At 48.8% G+C, this 10784-nt stretch overlaps 1 long non-coding RNA gene across 1 annotated transcript; it reads right to left on the reverse strand.

Annotated features, from left to right (window-relative positions):
* Positions 1 to 1069: 1069 nt before the first annotated feature.
* Positions 1070 to 10421, reverse strand: LOC143988822 (uncharacterized). Its single transcript, XR_013276921.1, has 2 exons — positions 9852 to 10421; positions 1070 to 1276 (listed from the first exon to the last, which is right to left on the reverse strand). It is a non-coding gene; the product is annotated as an uncharacterized LOC143988822 (long non-coding RNA).
* Positions 10422 to 10784: the final 363 nt, after the last annotated feature.

The raw sequence follows: 10784 nt of genomic DNA on the forward strand, positions 1-10784 counted from the left end.
AAAAACTACTTTTAAATGCGTCTGAGAATTGGATGAAGGACTCTACGGTCCTCATCCGATCCCCCATAGGGGAGAGCAGCGCTCTGACAGATCCGTCCCTGCACAGTGTGCAAAGACAGATCTGTCATCTGCCTGCTCAGCGGGGATTGACAGACCGATCCCTCCGCTGAGCAGAGCGGGCTCTGTAAACACGGACATGTCCATGTGAAAGAGTCAAGTAAAAACATACATACACACACCCCTTTAAAGGCTAGAATTAGTGCGCAAATCAAGCCCACACTCCCTGGCTGAGCTATACAGATAAAGCAGAATTACTGATGGGTCTCGAGGGCTCCACAGCTCTGTATGCAAACCATACTGTATTTCTTGCCCTAAAGAGAGAGAAGCTAATCCTTGATTACTAGAGGCATCTACAGGTTTAAGAGAATGCAGCATTCGGGAACCAACAGCCACTGTTCATTTGTACAGGAAGGTGCCAGGTGAGATTCCGTATGGATTTCCTTTGAGATCTCTTGGGAGTTGACAGTGGTGGATTATAATGAGTGCAATCTGGACAGTCACCCCAGAGCTGTAAGAAAGACCCCAGCCTCTGACACTCACAATTGGTGGCCCAAAGATGATGGCTCTCTGTAGGAAAATGTTTGCATTATAAACTTATGAACTTGAGAACACATGCTAGCCACAGATATGAGAGGTTGGTCAGACTCTTTCCACAAGTATGCAACAAGGTATGCAGCTAAAACAATCATGTTTGTGCACAAAGCAGATATCCCTGGTGCTAGATTTGGATAATCATATTTTTCACCCATAAACAATTGGCCAAGCAGCATTTTCTGAAATTATGGCACACATTTACTTGAAACACCCCTTCCCCTAAACTTCTTTATAACATTAACTCCTAACTTGGCCATACACTGTTAGAATTTAATTCAAAAACGCACATTAAATCCTTAAAAATAAAAAGCTAGAGCATTCCTTAATGCCATCATAGTATTAACGAGATACTAGTGCGATACATAATAGGATTTTAGATGGGACACCAGTGAGCAAAAATTAAAGATATTCTAAAAAAAGTTATACAAAGCTTTATTTCATCCATTAAATTATAAAACACATTTTACATATGCTTGCATATTGATACCAACAAGAGTTGTCAACAGAGGATGTTTGGTTTTTGTTGAGATGAGGAAATTGTGTCGACATGTTGTGGCAATTCCTGCTTCGTCAGGACCTCCCATCTCTTAAACAAGTACAAAATGACCAGAAGAGTAAACTTCTAGGAAGAAAAAAAAAACCAAAACACATGCAAGAATTACAGAACATCAAAAAACATTTCTAAAAGTTTGGTTACATCAATTATCAATCAAAGCTAATAACATGCATAATAGCTATCCCCAGAGGGGAAGAGGCACGAAAAAAAACAGGAGGGGTAGATACTGTATATAGTAGGATTTTTTTTTTTTAACTAGTACCCACTTCATTTAAGGATGAGACCCTCCACTGAAACACTTATCTAGGTGAAAACACACACACACACACACACACACACACACACACACACACACACACACACACACACACACACACACACACACACACACACACACACACACACACCAAATTTCTCATGGTATTAGCTAATTGCGTTTGAAAACTCTTAGTCTTTCATACGGGGGGCCAGGGGGTGGTAAAAACCAAGCAGTTGATCCATGTTTTACTGTACCAACGGCCCACCTACAAGTGGGCATGGTGGCGCTCGCAATTTTATGGCCATGTGCCGAGTCTGAGATCTTGTGAGCCGATAACAGTCCAGAAGCAGAGAGCACAGGGAGTTATCAGCCAGCACTGTTCTCTTCATGGTCTACAAAACACCTTTATTTCACTAGGTGATTCTGACAGTGACACTTCCTGTCTTTCTGGTGTGTTCACATTCTGTATGGTCAATTTTTTTGTGTCCAAGTTTTGCCGTTATACTTTAACCACTTAAAGACCGGAAGGAATTACCCACTTCCCAACCAGGCCATTTTTTTTAGATACGGCACTGTGTTACCTCAACAGACAATTGTACGGTTATGCAACGTTGTACCCATATACAATTTGTCCTTTTTTCCCCCCACAAATAGAGCTTTTTTTGTGGTATTTGATCACCTCTGGTTTTTATTTTTTGACACACACACACACACACACACACACACAATCTCTTTTTTTTTTTTTTTTTTAAACAGCTTAACTGTAAAATAACTTTTCTTGGAGCATAGTAATAACTATGTGGGATGTCCCATAGCAATGCAAACTGAATGGAGGGAGACAAAAAAAAAAAAAAGCCACACAGGGAGTCAGACTTGAGGACCTATACCGCTGCCCGCAGCATACTGCGTCCAAAAGTGATATTCTCATGCCTTTTTACATCCACCTGATACAGTCACTAGATTCTATTGACTGAAGACCAAGCTGCGGCCTTGCAGATTTGAGCCATGGAGGCTTGGTGATACAAAGAGGTGCAACGGATCATCACCAATCCATGATCCGGGTCAACCTGTTCAGATCGGCATGCGATCCGGAGCGCTCCGTTGCCTTGGCCTTAGGAAAGCCAGCGGCTTCTGCCTAGCGCCGGCCATCTTGGTACACCCAGCGGCCGTTTACCACGTGATCGCGCCGTCAAATGACGGATCGATCACTCGTAAACAAACCAGCGTCATGTCATGATGCCGGTTCCTCACCATTCTGTGTACTTATCTGTACAGTGGAGGGGAGAGATCGGACGGCCGCAGCGCTGTGGGCTGGATCTGTAGTGCCCACAGCGCTGCTCTGTAACAATTGCAGTTACATCCCTCCATACTCCGCCAATACCCTGCCATGCTCAGCCATTATTACAGTGGGGGAGATGTCCATTACAGTGGGGGAGATATGGTGGTGGAATTTTCACAGGCTTTTGCAAATTCAATTATTTGCTGATCTGAAAAATTATCCGATCTGTGACTCTGATCCGAGGAACAATCCGATCCGTGAGTTTTTTGATCCGTTGCACCCCTACTGCCCATGAAGCACTAACCGCTCTGGTAGAGTGCGTTTTGATTTGAAAAGGTGGAACTCTCCTCTTTAAACTATAAGTTTGTTTAATAACTTCCATCTAGACAAAATAGGATTTTTGTACTCACCGTAAAATCCTTCTCTGTAATTCACCGACCGACACAGCTCCTCTCTGTAACAAAATGGGTTGTTAGCCCCATCACTGGAGATAGGAGATACTAGGCAAGTTGTAATACAACACTTCAGAACTTTTAGTTCCGCCCGGTCCCTAGGGCACAACCCCACAGCCTACTCAGTACGTCAACATGCAGTAAAACTTAAAAGAGAAAAAGGAGGGGCAGGTGCTGCGTCGGTCGGTGAATTACAGAGAAAAGGATTTTACGGTGAGTACAAAAATCCTATTTTGTCTTATATTCACCGATCGACAGCTCCTCTCTGTAACAAAATGGGACGTCCCCAAGCAATTTCAAACAAGGGGTGGGAAAAAACAGCATTAAAACTTCATCCACCATAGCAAGTGGGAACTAGTGAAACTAACCCCACAAAAAAACAGCAGGGTGTGGAAAAACACCACCACATAACCAGGTATCCTCAACAGGAGAGATCCCCAAAACCACAACATTTGCGGAAGTAATGCAACAGTGCATTAACAAAACAGTACTGCGTTTTTAATCGAAAAACCAGGAAAACATATCGATAGCATATAATTGCAACTACACGGCCGCTTGCAAAACTGCGGCCAAAACAGGCATCAGCCAATGCACCGACGTCTACCTTGTAGAACTTGGTAAATGTATAGACAGACGACCAGGTCGCCGCTTAAACACCCCAAGCGACCGACGCTTAGTGTTGGAAGGCCCAAGATGTTCCGATTGCCCTTGTAGAGTGGGCCGTGACCTTCAAGGCGTAGGCATGTACTACAATCTGTCTGATCCACCTGGAAATGGTGGCCGACGAGACCGCCATACCCTTCTTTGGACCAGCCACCAAAACAAACAGTGAGTCTGACTTCCGAAGGGGAGCCGTGGCAGACATATACACCTTCAGGGCCCTAACCACGGCGAGAGCATGAAGGGCCACCTCATTGGGGTGCTTCGGCTTAGGACACAACAATGGTAATACAATGTCCTCATTGATATGAAAAGCCGAAGGCCACCTTCGGTAGAAAGGGTGGTTACGCCGCAAAACCACCTCATCCCTGTGGATGACCAGATAAGGCGACTTGCGGGACAAGGTTGCCAATTCCGAAACCCTCCTGGCCGATGTGATGGCCACTAGAAAGACCACTTTCTGGGAAAGAGTCAACAGGGGAATCTCCCTGATATTTTCAAACGGCGGTTTTTGAAGCCCCGACAACACCAGGTTCAGATCCCATGGGGGTAACGGTGGGCGCACCGGAGGGACAACATGTCGTACCCCCTGAACGAAGGTACTCACTAAGGAGTGCGATGCTAGGGGTCGTTGATATAAAAAAAAAAAAAAATAATAAGGAAGGCTCTACTCCTTGCTGGAGAAACAGCAGGATCCTTGCTATGGGAAAAGGTACCCGGATGCCACCATGTCTCTTCACACATGGAGATGTAGGCCATCCAGGTACGATGGTATATCTTCCTTGAAGAAGAAGATTAGTTGGAATCACCGAGTCTGACAGACCCCGGTTCCTCAACACCTGGCTCTCAATAGCCATGCCGTTAAAGCCAGCGATGGTAAAGCAGGATGAAAGATTGGACCCCGAGATAGGAGGGCCTCACGCAACGGCAGTCGCCAGGGAGCGTCTGGGTACCAGGGCCGATGAGGCCAATCTGGGGCAACCAGGATTACTGGAATCCCCTTGGCTTCCACTCTGCGAAGCAGACGTGGCAACAGTTTCAGTGTAGGAAAGGCGTAGATCAGCTGGTACTGATCCCACGGAGCCACAGCGCGTATGCCCAGGGATCTCTTGTCCTGGACACGAATCTTGGCACCTTCTGATTGAGACGGGAGGCCAATAGATCCACATCTGGTGTGCCCCACTTCAGGCACAGCAGCCTGAATATCTCAGGATGCAATGCCCATTCTCCTGGGTCCAGCATCTGTCGGCTCAGATAGTCCACCTGCCAATTTTCCACCCCCGGGATGTAAATGACCGACAGGGCCGGTACATGTCGCTCTACCCACCGAAGTATGTGAGCGACCTCCTGAGCAGCGGCTGAGCTTCTTGTTCCCCCTTGGTGATTTATGTACACCACAGCCATGGCGTTGTCTGACTGTATCCTGATCGGACACCCTTGAAGACTCATCGACCATGTGTGGAGGCACAGCCTGATTGCTCTCAATTCGAGCAGATCGATCGGCAACTCGGATTCTTCCGTCGACCAGAGGCTCTGAGCCGAATGAATCCCCATCACTCCACCCCAGCTGGATAGACTGGCGTCCGTAGTGACCACTGGCCATTTCAGAGGAAGGAACGATTTTCCGGACTGAATCACCGGGGACCTCAACCACCAGACCAGAGAATCCCGACTGGCTGGCTCACCTGAATCTGTTGATCCAGAAACAACTGAGATTTGTCCCATTTCAACAATATCTCCTTCTGCAGTACTCTGGTGTGGAACTGGGCATAAGGTACTGCCTCGAAGGAGGCTACCATGAGTCCCAGCACTCACATGCAAAAGTGGAGCGACGACCAATTGCGGTTCAGCAGTAGATTGACCGCAGATCTGAGAGTCTGCAATTTGTCTGAAGGGAGAGAAACTAATCGCTTCCCTGGAGTCCAATAGCAAACCTAGGTACTCCGGACGCTGGGTCGGCACAATCACCAACTTCTTTAGGTTCAACAGCCACCCAAATTCTTGCAGGGTCTGCATGGTGATCGCCACATCCTCCTTGAATTCTGAGGAGGAAGATGCTCTCAGGAGGAGATCATCTAGGTGGCCCACGATCGTGATCCCACGTTGTCTCAGCAACACCAATACTGGAGCCAGTACTTTGGTAAAGACTCGGGGGGGCTGATGCCAGGCCAAAGGGAAGAGCCACAAATTGATAAACGGACTTCCGACTGACAAACGCAGAAACTTTTGATGCCAAAGGCATATGGGTACGTGCAGGTACGCATCCTGGATGTCCAAAGACGACAGGGAGTCCACTTGGAGTGCAGCGCCTACTGAGTAAACTGTTTCTATTCTGAACCTCTGCACTTTTACAAAGTGATTGAGGGCTTTTAAATCCAAGGATCGGACGTACCCCTTCCTTCTTGGGAACCACAGATAGATTTGAGTAGAATTCCTGGAAGCGTTCTGAGTCTAGAACCGGTACAATAACCCCCTGATTCAGCAAGTCCCTGACCACCCCTAACAGGGCCTCCCGGGCGAGCCAGGAATATGGGTATGCTGGAGGGGAAGAATCTGTTTGGCAGCCAAGAGAGAAACTATCTTGTAGCCTGTGGAAATCAGGTGGCAGACCCATTGGTCAGATAAACGGGGAGGACCACCGGGCTGCAAACTCCCGAAGGCGACCCCCCACCCGAGACACGAGTGGGGGCAAACCTTCATGCGGTAGCACTTTTGTTCGCAGGCTTGTGGTTCCAGGGACATTTTTGACCGTCTGTGGGCATCCTGTCGGGCTGGGGACGTTTTGTCGAAGTACCGGGAGGACGAAAAAGCTGTTTGAGCGGAAACAGAGGGCCCTTCCCCGCGCGTGGCTCCATAGCCTTCCTGACCTGTGGGGAGTAGAGAATTCTTACCACCAGTGGCATTTTTAATAATGTCATCTAACGAGGCTCTGAAGAGCCGGTCGCCAAGGAAGGGAAGATCCGTCAGGGCTTTCTGGGATGACTGGTCAGCAGACCAGCACTTCAACCAAATCAGGCGCCTCAGCACCGCAGCTGACACTGAAGCTCTGGATAACAGAGGGTGAGTATCCACGGCCGAGTCACAGACGTACTTAAGGCCTTGCACTAGTTGGTCTTTTAGTTCCACGCAGACAGGGGAGGCCTGTTGCTCTCCCAATTCTCGGTGCAAAACTTTTGCCCACTCAGTCAGTGTCTGCGACACCAGTGCGGATGCTAGTTCAGGTCGCACGGCTGACCCCACAACCGTAAATAAGGAACAAGCCACCGCCTCGGCCTTCCTATCTATGGGATCCTTGAATGCAGGAGTCCCCTCAACTGGGATCGCGGTTACTTTATTTAACCTGGATATTGGGGGGTCCACGACCGGAGGAGCCAACCATTTCTTGAGAAGTCTTTCCTCAAAGGGGTAACGCACCGCCATGTATTTGGTCCGTTGCGGGTGACCCCATTCCTTGTAAATGAACTTGTCAAAATAAGTCAGATACGGGAACACCTTTAGGTGAACGTGCTGGCTTGCGGGACCCAAAAGGGACCGGTACACCAGGGTTCCACTGGCTCCTGAATCTTCAGGGTATCACACCAGCTGTGATAAGTGCTCCAACTAGCACTTTGTCATGCACGAACCCAGACAGGGACTCATCCTCACTGTCCGAACGGTCCTGGTCAGCATCATCTGACAAAACAGAGCAGGGGTCACCAGCCTCAGCAGGACCAGAGTCTGCGACAAAGCTCTACCCAGAGGATGGGGGGGGGAGGGGCCACTTTTTACCACCTTACTTCCCACGTACCGACTATCTTGGCAAGGAACGAATTGAGGAACACGCAGTCCGCAGGTGATCCGGTTGCAATTGCCTGGATTTCGGGGGAACAAACACCAGTTTCTGAAGCCATGCTGACCCTACCCTGTCTGCCACCCGAAGGGGACTTAGGACAGTGACAGTCCCACCCTCCTGCTGCCGCTGGCTGAGGGGCTCTAACCCGCTGGACTCACCACCCCGGGCTGTTCCACACTGTATTACCACAATGCCTGGTGATCCCCAGCACTCCCAGATGCAGAGATAGCAGAAAACTGTTTCGTGGCTGGCCGGTCGCACGATCGGTGAAAGATCAAACACACATGTTCAGAACACAGGAGAAGCTTCCCAGTGCCCTGTGATGACCAAACAGAAAGTAGAAGGTCCAGGGGCAGCAACTAGAGCACAAAAATGTGCTCTGGCTACAAAAAAAAAAATTGCCGCCGGTGTTCTCAATAGGGAATCACCAGGAAAATGGCCGACTGAAGCCAGAAGCCAGTCCGACCCTTGCCCACACTTAAAATGGCCGCCGAACAGAGCTATGGGGGACAAGGGAGAACATGTGGCAGGCACAGCGCTGCACTAACACAGGGGCATAACTACACAGGCATCAAGCGGGATATGCTGCAGGACCCAGGCACCCAACACAGCTAAACCCCCCAGGTGAGAGCCCAGACAGACACACACACACACACACAGCTCAGCACATGTACAGCCCCCCCCCCGTGGGGGGGGGGGGGAGGGAGTGAGGGACAAGGAAGGGAAGAGAGGGGAAGGGGTGAGGGGGGCCCCCCAGAATCGACCTCCCAGGGAAAGCCCAGCTGCTCCACCCTGCCCGGCAGGGAGAGCTGTACTTGCCAGTCCTGAAGCTGGGAGACATTCCATGGTAGTCAACTCCTGATCAGTACAGGAAAGACCACTGGCCTCGGCATACTGTGATGCAGACATCAGTAGCCCGGTCAAATGTACGCCCCGGGGCATAGAGCTCACGACCACCTCTGGAGCTGAGGTATGTCGTGGCCTGCTGAGCTGTAGCTGCGACCTGCAAACGCTCGATGGCCGGACTGGGGAGACTACAAGGATAAGTGAACCAGCCTGTCACCCAGCCGGCTGTTGATATAAGATCACAGGATCATTCATCTTGCGCAAAAAGCCAAGCTTCTGGATCAAAAAACACAGACCTATGGGCCCGCAGGGTTCCTAGGTCTATCTCCTTCACTAGGCAAGAAAAAACGGAGTTCTGCCTCAGCAGGCTGTGGGGTTGTGCCCTAGGGACCGCCCCATGGGCGGAACTAAAAGTTCTGAAGTGTTCTATTACAACTTGCCTAGTATCTCCAGTGATAGGGCTAACAAACCATTTTGTTACAGAGAGGAGCTGTATCAGTCAATGAATATAAGAGAAAGATTTTAGCGCAGCCTGTTCTTTCCTAGGACCTTTTGGCAGCACATATAGATCAGTCTTCTGAAACTGAGCAGTAGGCCTCTAAATAGACTTTGACTGCTCGCACTACATCAAGGCAATGTAGCAACTACTCTACCCTAGAACAGGGTTCTGGAAAATGAAGGTAGAATATCTTAGTTCAGATGAAAACCTGACACCCCTTTAGGCAGAAAACTTGGATGAGGATGAAACACAACCTTGTCTTGTGAATAATTAAATATGGCTCTTTAGAAGAAAGAAGGGTATCAGAGTAGTCCGCTCTAACAGAGGATATAGCAACCAGAAAAACTTCCTTGTCAAAAGATTTAAGGGATTATGCTGAATCGGCTCAAAAGGCTGTTTTTGTAACACTGATGAGACCAAATTCAAGTCCTAAGGGTTCAAAGGGTGACCTAACTGGCAGATTAAGCTGTGTCAGCTCCTGCATAAAAACACGGACCAAGGAATGCAAAGCAAATGGTCTTTCAAACAATACCGATAGGGCGGAGACCTGACCCTTGATAGTACTCAAGGCCTGCCTTATCCCTACCCCTAATTGCAAAGAGGCAAGAATTCTACCTATGACATACTTCGAGGATGCCAATCCTTGGATTTACACCAGGAAATATATGTCCTCCAGACTCTATAATACATGACTCTGGAAGCCCACTTCCTAGCATTGGATTAAGGTAGAAATTACAGACCCTGAAAGCCCACGATTCCTTAGAATGTAGGTTTCAATATTCAAAGAGTTTGTAAGGTAGTATGGAATACTGACCCTTGCAAGCAGGTCTAGATGTGGCGAAAGTCCATGGGTCCCTTGCTGCCATGCTTACGATTCCTACATACCGGGGCTGCAAGAATCACCAGCTTCCCTTCTTGCCTGATCCTGCAAAGAAGATGAGGTAGCAGCTGAACAGGGGAAATGCATAAATCAGTGAAAACTGATCCCACAGGCAGGGGGCACACTGGCCACCATTGTGTCCTCTGCCCTTCTCAGGTACCTGCCTATTTGCTGTGACAGCATGCTGGCTTTTTTCTCAAGTCTCAGCAGAGGAGGTCTCAGTCGCCATGTAACAAGTAGTCAATAGACGGATATAGAGCTTATTGGGAGTGGTAGTCGCGTAGAATTCATTACCAACCATCTGATATCATGCAGCACTTCATGTAGAAGAGAAAACCACCACACACACACACGTATTACTTTGACAATATTTTACTTACAGTACCTTGAATAAGTATTCATACTAGGGATGCACCGAAATTTCGGCCGCCGAAACATATCGGCCGAAAATGGCCCTTTCGGCAAAAAGCCGAAAGAGAATTTCCGCCGATACTGGTGCCGAAAATGGGGCGGGGCTTGGTCCCGCCCCCGGTGCCGCCCATCACGGGGGTGTCCTATCTTTAGCTCTCCTGCTCCCCTCCCTCCTCACCTATGCTGCAGTCAGCCTGTGGGGTCTCGCTCTAAAGTCCCCCTCTCCACAGCGGTGGCTGCATATTTCTCCTCAGCCGATGTGTAAATCGGCTGTGCAGGAGCTGGGCACGATGTTCACTGTGAAAGTGAAACCAAAGCAGAGGCGTCTAGCAGTGTGTGCTGTGCTCTCTGCCTCCCCCTAGAGTGCAGTACCCAGCATGGAGATTAATGAAGAGCTGCAGTTGCCAATTTAAAAAAAAGACTGTCTATATATGTTTGTATGCCTGTGTGTTGTAT

The sequence above is a fragment of the Lithobates pipiens genome, unplaced genomic scaffold, assembly GCF_037356315.1.
Source record: "Lithobates pipiens isolate NorthernLeopardFrog02 unplaced genomic scaffold, aLitPip1_a1.2 Scaffold_18, whole genome shotgun sequence".
Classification (NCBI taxonomy): domain Eukaryota; kingdom Metazoa; phylum Chordata; class Amphibia; order Anura; family Ranidae; genus Lithobates; species Lithobates pipiens.